We start from the raw sequence: 16165 nt of genomic DNA, 5'->3' as shown, positions 1-16165 counted from the left end.
TCTTCAGTCACAATCCGATGCAAAAAACCTTTTCTTTGTTATCTTTGAATCAGCTGTTTGCAAGTGAAAAATCGCCTTTCAACGTCTCTCGGTTTCAGTTCATAAGGCACCCAATTTCCTTGTTTTTCAATTATTCTTATGGCTCTCAATCGTGCAGAAACAGCTTGTTGAATTACTCCAAATGATTCTACAAGCTCCTCTTGCGTTTGACTCTGATCTTCTTCGAGTAATGCCTCTAATTCTTTGTCTTCGAATTTTTTTGGCTGTCCAGAGCGAGGCTTGTCTTCAACGCTGAAATCTCCATCCTTGAAACGTCGAAACCATTCCCTACATGATTTATCAGTTGGAGCAGTGTCACCATAAACTTCGACAAGCATTCGATGGGCTTTAGCTACACTTTTCTTCCAATTAAAGTAAAAAATTAGGACCTCCCGCAAATGCTGCTTCGTTAACACAAAATTCGACATTTCAAACACAGTAAAAATCAAAGTTTTTGTATGAAACTCAAAGCGATATAAACTGAATATTATTAGCAGATGTCTAACCTCTCTGAAAACGCCAAAATCAGTTGTTACTATGAACCATTCAGAACAGCCGGAGCCAGCTTTTGGAAAATTAACCGAATTAATTTGTACTCCCAATACATTAATTAGCTTAACATATCTATAATTGTGTTAAAACGTATTTAATCGTGCTAAATAACATGATTTATAATGATAAGAAATATGTGAGGAAAACTTCAGCTAAAATAACATTTTGGATAGTATAGACGCGATGCAGCGAAATACATAAGACCACCATGCCAGACTGTGCCAAACGACGAAGCGCTACTTCCCCTTCCCTACGTGCCGCCGCCGCCGCCGCTCGAGTGTGTCTTATTATTACTTATCGTATTATTACTCTTAAACAATATTACAAAAATTTGTTTATATAAAAATGTAAAATGTACTATTGTTATAATTTTTATTTATATTAGGTGTACAAATAAGTTTCCGCCGTTTAACAAAAGACGGCGCCACTAGTAAGTTATGGTTAAAATTGTCTGATGTAAAACATTATATCGTAAGGTTGGATATCTGTCAACAACATAACCTTGAAATACTAGCGATTTTATATCAGTATCATATATTTTTTTTGTGCGAAAATGCCGAGTTTTGAGCCGAATAAGCGTCATTTGCGGGAACTTTTGATTTACTTCTTTAATTTGAAGAAATCTGCAGCTGAGGCTCATCGATTGCTTGTAGAAGCATATGGTGAGGCTGCCTTAAGTGAGAGAAGTTGTCGTGAATGGTTTCAAAAATTTAAGAACGGTGAATTTGACGTCGAAGACAAAGAACATAGCAGAAGGCCGAAAGTGTACGAAGACGCGGAATTGGAAGCATTATTGAATGAAGATTCGTGCCAAACGCAAAAAGAACTTGCACTTACATTACGAGTCAACAAGCAATTTCACATCGTTTGAAATCATTGGGAATGATTCAAAAGCAAGGGAATTGGGTTCCATATGAACTGAAGTCGAGAAACGTCGAACGCCGATTTTCCATATGTGAAATGCTGCTTGTCAGGCATCAACGAAAGGGTTTTTTACATCGTATAGTCACTGATGATGAAAAATGGATCCACTACGATAACCCAAACAAGAGGAAATCATGGGGATCACCTGGCCATGCTTCAACATCGACAGCCAAGCCGAATATTCATGGAAAAAAACTCATGTTGTGTATTTGGTGTTTTGGGATCAGCTTGGTATCATGTATTATGAGTTGCTCAAACCGAACGAAACCGTTACTGGGGCTTTCTACCGAACACAATTAATGAGATTGAGCCGAGCACTCAAGGAAAAACGCGCCCATTACTACTCCAGGCATGACAAAATTATTCTTCTGCATGATAATGCTCGACCACATGTTGCAGCGCCGGTCAAAACCTACATGGAAACACTCAATTGGATAGTTCTACCTCACCCGCCGTATTCACCAGACATTGCCCCTTCCGATTACCATCTATTTCGATCGATGGCGTATGGCCTGTCTGAACAGTACTTCACATCATATGAAGATATCAAAAATTGCATCGATAATTGGATAGCCTCAAAAGATGAAGCGTTCTTCTAACGCGGTATCCGTATGCTACCAGAAAAATGGGAAAAAGTAGTGGCTAGCGATGGACAATATACTTTCAATAAAACATTACTATATGTATCGTTCTTTCACAATAAATGCTTAATTTTTGATAAAAAACGGCGGAAACTTATTTGTAATATAATTTTTATAAAAACATAATTTTATTTATTTCCACTATAAATAATGTATAAATTCTTTGCACGTGTTTTTTATGGAATTTTGCACACTTTTACAATGTATCAATATTCCGAGTTTATTTAAAAAATCTGGCCGTCCATTAAAGAAATTCGACGAATTTTGAAACTCGAGAATGCAAAAATTGGTTAATGAATATCTTTGGAAGAATATCTTTTGCAACCTAAATTCATTTGAGAAAATCTGGTAAACGTACAGCAGTGTCTGTTATTCTTGATGTTGCTAATGATGTATCATCAACGAGAGCAAAAAAATATAAATAAGCTTATAATCGTTTTGAAAATGATAAAAATCAGCCCATTAATTATAGCGCAAGGGAGGCGTTATCTTTAATTATTAATGCCAAATTAAGTAAACAACAGTACTTTTTAATAAGATCAGGAGCAAGTACTCATTCTGTTCATATTTATCCTTTATGGAACAAAATTTTGGAGGAAAAAAAGAATGTTATCCAGAGGTAATATCTATTTTAATTACCGAGAACTCGGGAGACGTAAAATATTTTAGACCTAACACGATGAATTTATTATTTACAAAGAAATGTACTATTACAAACTTTGTAAAGCGAATAAATCATTTACTTTAATATGTAAATGGAATTGTAATAGTAGTTCTGGATAAAGTAATTATAAACAGCGTTTTTTAGAAGAAGGTTAAAATGATTTTTCGGTTTTTGTAATTTCATTTGTAGCCCTTCGATTATATTGTATATCATCAAGAAAAAAAAAATAGTAATTTAGCAAAATCCAGCTCCATTATCAACGAGATTTTGCAGAGCGATAACATTTATTTTTACCAAAGAATCCGACGAAGTAATTAAAAAAGAGATTGCATTAATACAAGAGCAAAACTTAGTCTGATTAAGAATAAATGAAAATGATATTAGTTATAAACTCGTCCTTACAATGGTAGATGGAAAAATCTGTAATTCTATGACACATATGCGTTCTACGCAAACTTACTATATCTACAAGGCAAAACTGACTGAAATGAATGATTTGAGCAGAATATCTACAAGAGTACCAATAACTCAAAATTATAGTTTTGGCTTATCGGTATTGCACTCTTGGATACGATTTTTAGAATGTTGTTTACATATTAATTATAGATTAGATGTAAACTTATCAAGTAAAAGGAGTGACTAAAACAGTTCAAAATAGAAAGAAAGAAATGACAAGAATTAGGAATTTTAGTGGGTCAGCCAAAACCTGGTTACGGTATTACTAAAGATGGAAATACTGCAAGAATATTTTTCCGCAATCCAAAACTTACTCCAAGAATAATAGGTTTAAATGAAGAATTGATTCAATGATTTGGAATAATATTAAAGACTATGTCAAGCGGATATACACAGCATCAATAAAATTGAAAAGTTAATATTTATACTAAAGAAATTGCCATATTATTTGTAAATAGTTATCCATGATTTTATATGCCACCAAGTGTACATAAAGTATTAAGGTGGTGAAGTTATTAAACACTCCATACTATCAATTGGAGAATTAAGTAAAGAGGCTCAAAAAGTTAAAAATAAAGATTTTCGATTTGACAAAAAATATCATACTAAAAAATTATCACGCATTTTGACGAAGATTTCTTAAATTATTTAATTCTGTCTTCGGATTCTATAATCATTCGAAATAATATCAGTAAAATCACGAAAAAAGCAAAATCACAACAAATCTTTAAGTAAAGATGTGTTTCCTTTATTGAAAGAACCAATAATATTTTTAAAAAATGAATCCAATAGTGGATCAAAAATAGAAAATTAATTTGTGAATTTTGACATTAATAATTTACGTATGCTGTATTATTTTATATTTGTACCTTATGTAATTGTTACTATATAACTATTACTACACTTTTATTAGATATTTATTATGTATTATTAATCCATTGAGGACCTGGTCGATTTTTCGACCAAAAAAATAGATCAACTTTGGGATACGAAACCAAATCTCTTTAGATTTCTACCAAAAATAAAGATATCAACTTAAATATTTTTTTTAATTTTCTATATTTTTTTTGCTTTCAAAATATATTCAGCTTTCAGATGTACTGAGATGAGAACCAGATGTGATTTGCACCTGGAAAAAACAATTTTTTTGTACCTTTCTTTGAGTTAAAATTTGAAAGATTTACAAAAATAATTTTGAAAATGTGATAAGTATAAATAAATAATTTTTAAGAAAAGTTCAAGTCGATATCTTTATTTTTGCATCTTCCAGGTGCGCGCAAAGTTGAGTGGTCGAATTTTTTACAACAAAGGATATCAAAGTGAGGACATCAAAAACATATAAATATTATAATAATACTGTTTTAAACGTTAACGACGTTCGAAACATTATGCTGAATGCCTTTTTGTTTTTATTTCTCATTTTGAGCTTTGTCTTTCGTGCGTGAACAACGTGAAACGCATTCGGTGAGTAATTTTTTAATTTTTTTAGTTGTTGCTTGTAGCGTGCTTTATTTCGGATTTCTAATATTGCATTGTTTTGTGTATAAAAAATGGCTCGAAGACAATATTTAACGATGCGAGAGCTTGAAGACGTCATCAAGAACTGGAGCGATGATGAAAATATTCCCGAGAATATTATTATATTATTGTATTTACATTCTACCCGAGCGAATGATGAAATGAGTGATGAAGACTTGTGTGTGTGATCGATGATAAAGTTATTCCAACAAACGATGAAAATATTGGCGCATTCACGGAGATTGCTGGAATAGTCGAAATCAATTGCATCGAAGACGACGTTGAAGAGAAAGAATGCTTAATGTCTCAATCAAACTCAAACTTAATTTTTCGGGACTGTACTTCACTGGTTAACTTCGGCACAGCTAAATGGATGAAACCATGAAAATTGTATACAGCAATGAACCTACTGACATTCCAATGGAAGAATTGATTGAGCAAATTAATAAATTAATTTTCATTCATTAAATTCTCACCTACTGATATACAATAAGAAAACGATCAATAATTATCACTAAACGATCAATAGTAGTCATTTAATTTTTTTATTTCTAAAAATCTTTGCAAATACACATCAGTGAAAATTCAATATGAGAAAAAATATTAAATAAAGGCTATTATTTAATATTTTTTCTTATATTGAATTCTCACTGAGATGTATATTTGCAAAGATTTTTAGAAATAAAAAAATTAAGTGACTGCTATTGATCGTTTTCTTACTTTATTCTTTTCCTTCAGGAGATAAAATACCGGACCGACTGTTCAAACTTTTCATTGACGATGAGATTGTGCGACAGATCGCGGATTTTAATAACATTTATGCAAAGCAGAATAATGTTCAGGACGATTTGTTCGATGTCAAACTGAAGTGGTTCTTTGAAATTTTGCTTTTATCTAGTTATCATCAACTGCCTGCTGTGAAATCGTATTGATTCGGTCCTTTGAAACCGAACTTAGGTCTTTCAATCTTAAGGCAAACATCACGCAATGCATTTCTCACGATGAAATGATATTTGCATTTTTCAAACAATAATGAACTTAACAAAGAAGATCGATTTGCGAAAATGCGTCCTTTATTGAGCATCCTGGATAGACACTATAAGCAATTTGGCATATTTTCAAAAAACCTCTTGACGAACAAATGGTATCACATTTTGATCGCCATTCATATAAGATATTTATTTGCGGAAAACCAATTCGGTTCGGTTTCAAGTTCTGGTCCTTGTGAGGGGGCTATTTATATACTTCAATTCCATACAGTGGAGCATCCGATAGCACAATAAAGCTATTGGCGCTCAAGTTGTATTGGAGCTGTTGCCCAATGTGGAAACACCTCAGAATTATTGCATATTTTTCGACAATTTCTTCATTCTGTATTATTTGATGTGCCTGCAAATTTTATACATGTGGAACAATTCGAAAGAATCAATTACTGGTACCAATTTGAAGGATTCTGAACGAATGAAACGAGGCGATCACGACTAGCGATTTGATAAAACAAATGAGATCTTTTTGTTAGATAATTCTGACACTTGCTATCAGCTACGACAAAATTAAGCCGCTGAAATCTACTAGACGATATGATCGAAAGAAAAAATCTGCAGTCTCTTTGAAACATATAATGCTTGTGCCAATTATCGTGTAAATCTACGCTGCCTATATTTTAATTGTAAAAATGAATCAACCACGACCAAATATTCGTGGAAAAAATGATAATAATCATTATTTGTGCATACTCTCAACATAGCGATCGTGAATGCGTGGAAGTTACACTGTGTTGTGGCAAAAGACAAAAGCCTATACCATAGCTAGAATTTCGCTGCGCTGTAACTCGACAATTCAAGGCATCAGAAGAAGAAAATACTTTGGTTGACTTTGATGGTAGCAATAACTCTTTTATATTGAAACGCTTAAATGAATGGAATCATTTGATCCAGCGTGCTGTCAATAGTATATTTCGTCCTTGCAAACATTGCCACAAACACACCATTCAAACTTGCCGCCGTTGTAATATTCATTTGTATGTTAATTGCTTTAATTTGTACGGCCCACATAAGTAAAATTATTATACTCTTACGTCAAATTCAATAAAATTTTCTAAATTTTTGTTTACATTCAAAAATTACGGCGTTTTATTTTAAAAAATTATTTTTTGTTATTCACATTTTTTTTATATCGCTTCGGACCAATGGTCGCAAAATCGACCATCCTCTCCCCCCTGCCTAAACGACTAATCCCAGGGTAAAAATTTTTGAAACTCCTTAAGAGTAATAGCAGCTCATAGTAGCTTGTCATTAAAAGGATTTTAAATTTTGAGAAAAAAAATTTGTCTTGATCCTTAATAGATTAATAATAGTTCTTACAAATCATTTATATTAATAATTAATGATATATAGAATGATTAACAAAAAATTGTTATGAATTGCGATCAAACCACTGTGCGCCACTCCGAAACATGTGGGAGTAAGGCGTACCTCGCCTCCATCGAGCATTCTCGATATGTCTTCCGACCGGTTCCGACTGTTTCTGCCTAAATAAAAACTAAAGGATAGAGCATGCTCTATTGGTTGTTTCCAGTAGTCGAAAAGCGAAGCTCCGTTTCCTTGCATCTCTTGCGACCGACAATAGGAAGTCGAGAGTTCTTAACTGTCGACGCGTGACGTACCGGCGTGTACCGGCTCCGCGCATCCACATTCATCGTAATCGCACGCGGGCGTTTTCCGATCGTGCTTCGGCACTATTTATAATCCGCGCAAAACCCCGCCTATTCACTGCATTCTCACCGACGCACAAATGTTCTGATTGTATATATATTCATTTAACATTATTGTATTATAGTTTTTAATTGCGTGTAATAAAGATCTGTATTATTATTCTACTTGAGAACTAGTATTATACATGTTCTCTTTCACCGATTCTAACATCTTCCGTCTTGCATCCCGGCGAGCTATTCCGTGCAATAAAAGTTAGGTAGTTTCAAGATTCAGTATCAATCTCACGACACAAAACAGGCCGGCATTCATAATCGATTCTTGCATTTAAGACTGTCCTAAGTACAGTTTTAAGATATCATAAATCAATCTAAGAACTATATTAGTATCTTAAGACATTATATTTAAAAAAGTTTTAAAATAAAAATGGACTATGAATATACCGTCCCATGTTTAGCGATTGATAGCTTCGTTATGAACAGTCCTAGTTGGAGAGGGCAGAAATTTAGAGAGAGAGAGAGAGAGAGAGAAGGGAGAGGGAGGGAGAGGGGGAGGGAGAGAAAGGGGGAGGGAGGGAGGGAGGCACTGTCCAACTGCACATACCATGTTATCCCTTTCATCATGCAAATCCGTTGGCAAAATTTGGCTATCACATCACAATTTTCAGAAAAAGGATGTCAAAGGGGATTATAATTTTTCCCTCTTTGATGTCATTTTTCTTAAAATTGTGACGTGATAGCCAACTTTGTCTACGAATTCGTATTCGGCAGACAAAAATAAATCGGAAATAATTATTCGCATGGCGAAACGATGTTCCAGAGTTATCAAAGTTGTAAATAAAAATATGTTTAGAAAAATAATTGATATTTTAAAACAATGTTTTATAATTTCAAATAATTTCTATGGTACTTTATATATGGCTGAACGTGCTTTATGTAAATGATTCAAACGACGTAATAAAAGACAAAAGAAATGTGCAAATATCTCTGATTATTTTAGATGTATTTTATGTTATTTATTAATACATACTTGAAGAATCATGTTCAGAGCGATTCCCCATACATCAATACTGCAGCAGCTGGTTTCCGTTCGGACTTTTTTCCTGATAACGCTGCCGGACGACAATCGAGATTTCCTAGACTTGGTGGCAGTCAGGACAACTGTGAACTGCGTAAGAGACCATGCCCAAATGCCTAATGTCAAGTATACCAGTACAGGTTCTCTTGCTATCCTGTCTTCCTTGAAGGAATCAAAGAATTCGATAATATCAGCTGCAGTACCAATGTAGACTAACAACAGCTGGCTTAACTGATCTCGAGTCAAGTCACCTTTCGGCAACATCCATCGGCCGATTATCAAAATTAGCATTAAGAATTGTTCGATCAAGGTAACCCATGTTTCTGTGGAAATCTGTATATCCGGTAAGCGAATATCAACCTAAATAATAGAAACAAGTTTTTTTTAATTAATAAATCTAATTAAATTAAAAGAATTTTAATAAGTGTGAAAATAATACCGTTTATATGTGAGTACATTACCTACGAGAAGCACTTGACGGTCAAAAATAATATTAAACTAATACCTACACACATATTTTTTTTTATTTCAGAAATTTGACAGCGCGCGCATTATTATCGGATTTTCAACATAATCCGTCTGAAATATTATAATGATTTCCCCAAAATTTAATTATATACATCTTTAAAAAATCTGTAAAAAAATTGCGAAAAACACGGCTGTGAGTCGAACCACAATTTCTAGCATTCAATGCGAATGTCCTTGAGGCCTTAGTAATATTCAATACATATAGAGAGTTACGCAATAAAAGGCGAATATATATAAACAAAAATAAGATTGGAAATAAGACCATTTATGTGAGTACATCATCTAAATAAAGTGAAAATGAATGTATTATAATTAAATTTGGGAGAATTATTATATAACATTCAGATAAATTTTGTTCAAAATCCGACAGTAACGGAGCGCAATCATTTTTAAAATAAATTCATTTTAAAAGAATACATATATCAGTTGAATATCTAACTTTGACCGTCAAGTGGTATTTCACATATTTAGGACTTTTGTATTCGATCACAGTAAATTTCAATGCTTACCAAAACAAAATAACAAGTGACATTAAAATGACTTTAAAATGACGTCAAAATGACTCTAAAATGTTACTTTGGTATCATTTTGATATCATTTTAATATTACAATAATCTGTTTGCTCAATGGACAAATATTTGCTTGGACAAATATTTCTGCGTAAATTTATATACATATCTGATTACAATTTGCGTGCCGAAATCTTTTTTTTAATCTTGTAACAACAATTCTGAGCAGAACCAGAGGAGTAATATCACCTATTAAATTAACAAGCAATTTAATAATTTTTTATGCAAATGAACATTTTTATAAGAATATTAACACAATTACATGTTAATGAGAACTTATATATGCAAATAATTTTATTACGAAAAATATTTCATCCAGTGTTTAAACCTGAAATTCCGACTTTCCGGAACGAGAACGTTCATATCAATTAGATATTATGACAATACTTGTCGCAATAACCAATAATTACTAAGCGAATATCATGTTTTAAAGAGATGTGTGACAAACAACATGATATAAAGAACTCCACACAAACATTATGTAGGTCTTAATATTCTGGATAAATAAAATCGAGGAAAATGGATTTCTACCGGTTTTTTCTGAAAAAAAAGAAAAATTAAAAGCAATGCTCTCTTAAGTGTTCTTAATAAAAATATATGTGCTTCTCGAATAAATTCTAAGTGTCCAACACAAATAATAATAAATATCGATAATAGGGATCCAGCTTCGACGATCTTAACTTTGACATATGATGACTTTCAAAGTCCTGTTGCAAACCACTCAGGGTCATGACTTCGCTTGATGTGGAAATCGTGCGTCCCTAAGCAGGGAGGGGAAGTGGGATGAGAGTCGCTTCACGTGGAAAGTCGTAAAATGTATTTCGAAACAGAAAATTTCTGTTTAATATAATAGGAAAGAGACATCATTTTTCAAACTTCTTTTATTAATAACTTTTTAATGAAGGAAGAGTGATTGCGAAATTTTTTCTGATTTCTTAACACTTACGCTCCTACAATTATCAGTACTACAATAATTGTCTAACGACAATTTTCCATAAAAAAAGTTGTGATGAATAAGCCGATACATCTAAAAAAATTCAAAAATTCAACTTTTTATTCACAATCACATTCCAAATTTTCGAAAATTTTTATGAACCATTCAATTAATCTCTGTTTTGTTTATGAACATATCTAGTAAATTTTGAATAGCACAACTCGACACAACTCGCAGAATTCGATTATCTTGCACCGTTCGCAAGATACACGGGTTTTGAGTTTTCCGTTCCTAAAAATTCCTAACGGCTGACACATAACTTCGTCGATAATAACCGCGAAATCCGTTGATCTTAGAAAATTTTGCCACAAGGAAAAGTTATTGTATTGTTGTAGCACAATTCAGCACAACTGAAAAAATATCAAATTTTTTGTTTTCCCTCACCACGTTTTTGACAATTTTTATCGTCTCTTCATTCCAGACCTTTTATGAACGTTTCACGTAGATTTTGAGTAGCACAACTCGGCATAACTCGCAGAATTCGATTATCTTGCACTGTTCACAACGGGTTTTCAGTTTCACATTCCTAAAAATTCCTAAGGCCAGCATACAATTTTTTTCTGGAAAACAGTTCATGTCATTGAGTTGCGGTTTGCGGCACAATGTGGCACAAACGTAGCACAATCAAGGAAAATTCAAAATTCGAAAAGTGCGGGGTCAATTTCACACACGTCCCGGGTTCGATCACAGGCAGAATCGAAAAATTTTCGTACGTTTGTAGCTCTTCTCGGCAGGCAATAGTAAACCACCGAGAGTATCCTTACCATGTGCACTTCTATAATATAAACAAAATCGTCATTCGGAATCGATATTAAATTATAGATCCCTTATGATTGTGTACAATCAGCATGTACACCACAGGCATATGATAGAAGTTACCACATTCTTTTGGAGGATTATGGATGGAGGAGGATGTATAATGTCCAAGATATGTACACATGTATAAAACGATACTTTGTTACAGAATATATAATGTAATTACCAGGATCTGATAATTACATAATGATGAAAATAATTTAATAAATAATTAAGAAACAATTAATTTTTTATTAAGTAATTTAATTGTATACCGCATACACACGCACGCACGCACGCACGCACGCACGCACACGGGGCCAGATCCCTACCACGTTCATGTCTTTGATCCTGGATTACGTAATTACACTACGTATTCTGTAACAAAGTATTGTTTTATAAATATATATATCTTGGTTATACATGATTGTATGTAATTATATGTGGGATATAATTATATATAGCACCATATATAATCGTATAAGGAACATAAAATGTTCCGAGACGGCAAAAAAAACTGTAAGTTTTAAAACTAAAAACTAAAAAACTATGAGTTTTATAAAAAAATGTTTTAGATAAAAGTTTTAGAATCTAAAAAGTCCTATATATAGCCGATAACTTCATCAGTTTGATTTTGTGTGGCGTCGCTAAGGTAGAACAAAGTCTCGGATTTTTTAAGTGAGATCCTCCATTTTTTCTTTCATTTTCTTATAGTCCTTGTTATCTTATAATCCTTATAGACCTTTTCAAAACACTATAATTTCATCTATTTTAGGTCAATCGTTTAGAAACTATTGAATATTTTATAATGAGATATGTCAGCGAGTTTAAATGATACGAAAACTGTTCATTTTTTTCCGCTAAAACTTATATGTTTTGTTATAGGTTATATGCTATAACATATAAGAAAACCATTTGATTTCACCAGGACCCAATTTTATATTATAGAATTAGTGTATTCCTTTTGGAAGGTACTCAGAGCCATGACTTTGACAACATATGGATCCCCTATTGTCGGTATTTATCCAAATAATGATAGTTTTTAGTTATTCTTCAAGGATATTTTTATTGAAGGTCTTCTTATTCCAACCCAAATAATGATAGCTTTAATTCACTGTCAAAAATTACTTCTTGAAGAAAACTAATGTATTAAATGAAAAATTAAAACCCAAATGCTAGTAGTGACGAATCGAGAGAGATTTTTAATTTAAATTCTATTAAATTAAAAAATAAGACCCAAGTCTATCTCCGTTATTTACTTAAAATGTATTATTCATATAAAAGATTTTATATCAATAACTGGCGCCAAGTTAAATTCCACAAAATTTTATGTATCGTGACGTTTTTCGTCCGTCACTTTGTCGCGGATAAACCGAGTGGATCCTGGGTTCTCCCGACTCGTGAGGGCGGGCAACAGGCGTGCGGGCGCTACCGTTCAGGCACCTCAAATTTATTTTTATTTATTTTCGTCTGTATTTTTTTGTTTTTGTTTGCATTATTTTTTTGCGAGAATCGTTGCTAAGATCAGTAGCCGTGTGCGTTGATTGTGTCGAAGCTGTCTCATCCGGTTGCCAGCAAAGAAAAAAACCGTCGAAGAGGACCGCCGAGGAAGACCGTCACCGAAAAGGCTCCGATGGCGGAGTCGCATGGCGCCGCTATCGGCCAATCAAGCGCCGGGAAGCCTCGCTCCCAATAAGCAGCGCGTCTTGTGCATCCCCTGCCGAAGCTCGCCAAAATCACACGCATGGTGGCACGAGACGTGGGCAATTATGAGAGAACGCAGGATCCACAACACCGAGAGCATCCGTGAAGAGAGCTACCGTAGCTTGGAGAGAGTCGAAAGGAGCTAACGGAAGGACATGAAAGAGGAGTCACCCATGAGACAAGCATAGAAATTCTGCAAGGCCGCCAATCCCCGACAACGAGATCTCGAGCGAATAGCACGTGCCGAATTTCAGCCGAAAGGCTGCGGCTCGTACCGGAGGCTACCGCGAGTAATTAATCTTTTAGCTGTCGCTTGCCGTTCGCTCGAGTCCCATAGATTTTTATTCAGTTCGTGTAAAGTTTGCCGTCCTCTCGCCACCACGAAGTTGTTGTGTCCCGTCAGAGAATTGTATGTTAACTCATCATCTTGGATTGTACGCCGCGTTTAAGTCACATTTCGTGTAGCGTAGAAAAAATCATTGTACGACGTCTGGCGGAAAGCCGCTATTATTGCTGTAAACTTTAATCGACTGACGAATTTGTAATAATCTCGCTTTTGCGATAATCGCCTGTTCCCATTCCTTGTATTGTTTTATGCTACGCGACTCGATAACTTTCGCTTATAACAAGCTCATATTCGCACCGGGACGAATTATTGTAACCGCGGAGAATTGCGTACTTGAATAGATTCTTGTAATTGTTTCCGTTATCGATATTAAATATATGTTTGTTATTTTTTTATTATTAAAAGGAAATAGTTCTTATTGATTCTCTCATCCTCCGAATCACGCTCGTCCATGCGGAGCTGAGCAGTCGATTATTATCCGTCTCATTAAAGAACATTAAGAATTAGTCGAGATTTCGAAGAATAATAAAGAGCGGCACTCGTTCCTGGCGCCCAACTTAAATTAAGAGAGAATTCGCGATAATTTAGTGAGTAACTATTGACTTCGAATATCAGAGTAAAATCATCGGCTATCGAATTGCAATCATCGAAAAGCAACGAAGTTATACCGTCAGTCGAAACTACGGTCACAATATCATTTATACAAAAGTTATTAAGTATATGGTATACATTATATGTATTGTATATATTGATATCAATAATAGGAACCAAGTTAAATAAAATTTTATGTATCTTTCGTGTCAATGATTTAATATCAACAATTGGCGCCAAGTTATATCCCACACATACTAATCATATCAAATTAAATAAAGAACACATTCCAAGTAATACTATCTGTTGGCGATCTTGCTGCGTGTCGGATTAGTGATGGCACGGCCATGCGATCGCTGTCCAAGCGTTCCTGCGATATGATTGCTATGAGGACACTTGGTCGAGAAAAATGAGATTTTCCCTGCTTTCAAACTTTATTTAAACAGACTTCAAATGCGGGTGAACGTGTTGTTTCACAGTAGATGCAGAAAAGATCTCGACGGTACGGTAGCGCGGTAAAAAGCTATTCAGCACGAGGTGAAACACGTGCTATCGAGAACAATTAGAGCGGCCATGATCTGAATGTACCGGATCGATAATGCGCGACGCATGCGTCGCTTAACAATCGACATCTCGTGGATTGATCGATTCTTTATCGGGCGATGTGACTAGACGCCATAAACGATAAGGGTACCGATACACTGATAATAATTATGCCTATTGTACTCTTTAGTTAGTCAATTGGCTAAATAGCGAAGAGAAATTGGGCTACTCCCAACCAGATAGTAAGGAAATACTCATCCTCGGTCTCACATAGAGCATAATTTCAACTTTATTCAACGTTTTTCTGTCTACACATTTATAATATTATATGAATTGGCTGAATATGGTTTGAAGTAAACCGAAACATCCTAAGAAGTCTTGAAAGTGATTGTTTTGTAATGTATTATGTGAATAATTTTTAAGATTGTTATTGTAAATAAATTGCGCAATTTTTTGCGTTGTGTAATGCTCTTATTATCCATACATTATTTAATAGTTTTTGAATCTCGAGAGTCCGAGTTAGTATATTTTTTATTTTAAAATTATTATGTTTTTCGTTATGTCTTTCCACGATATATATATTGTGGCCTCAGTTACTGTTCCGACAGACTAATAACAACGCGCAAGCTAATAATAAGTATGGGTTGGTACGACTCATTAAAACTGTCGTATTAGGTACTGCGAGGTGAATAATTTGTATGGATGGACAATGTGTAAATCATTGCCATACGCCGAATTTCAATGGGTCGAAGATGCTGCGAATTTTGACAATCGCTTTAGATTTGCCTACCAGTTATATTCTCGAGATTGATCTCGAGTATTCGCAGCATCTGCATGACCGATACATTGACTTACCTTTTTGCCAAACGCGCGATAAGCCGCCCGGCAAGCGCGAGAATAAACTTCTAGCGACGCTGTACCATAAACGTTACGTCATTCATTATCGTAATCTGCAGCAATGTACTCATCATGGTCTTCGCGTAACAAAGATCCTTCGGGTGTTATAATTCATCTAATCTCTTCGCAATTATATTGAACTCAATACAAATTTCAGAACGCGCGCAAAAAACAATTTCAAGAAAAATTTGTATAAATTAATAAACAATACGGTATTCGGCAAAACTATAGACATTACAACATAAAATTATTATATAATAAAATGGGACGGACGGATAATACGGCGCAGAGACAATGAAGTCGAATTTCCATAGTCGTGGAAATCTTTGCGGAAAATTTGATCACCATCACTGAGCAAACTCGAGGTGAAGTGAGTTAAGGTTGTATTAATTTTTTGTATAATTTCGTAACGTGTGATGGGTGACTGCTACAACCTTCCGAAGGTTGTTCGATGTGTTGACCTTTATAATGTGTGGAAGGGTTAGGGTCATCGGAGATGAATGGTCCATTTTAATTTTAATAACTTCTCAATGGGCAACAATTGTCTGTTGAAAATGTCCGATGGTCATTTAGGATTGTGACTTTAACAATATGGGTCATTTTAATTTTTTTTGAT

The 16165-nt window shown here is 34.3% G+C and overlaps 1 long non-coding RNA gene across 1 annotated transcript in view; it reads right to left on the bottom strand.

Annotated features, from left to right (window-relative positions):
• LOC147907486 (uncharacterized) overlaps positions 1-16165 on the bottom strand; it is a 210857-nt gene that overhangs the window by 126229 nt on the left and 68463 nt on the right. The gene's annotated exons all lie outside the window — the stretch shown is intronic.

The sequence above is a fragment of the Acromyrmex echinatior genome, chromosome 13 (genome assembly GCF_024713525.1).
Source record: "Acromyrmex echinatior isolate Ae372 chromosome 13, ASM2471352v2, whole genome shotgun sequence".
Taxonomy (NCBI): Eukaryota; Metazoa; Arthropoda; class Insecta; order Hymenoptera; family Formicidae; genus Acromyrmex; species Acromyrmex echinatior.
This window is presented reverse-complemented; position numbering and strand designations above follow the sequence as displayed.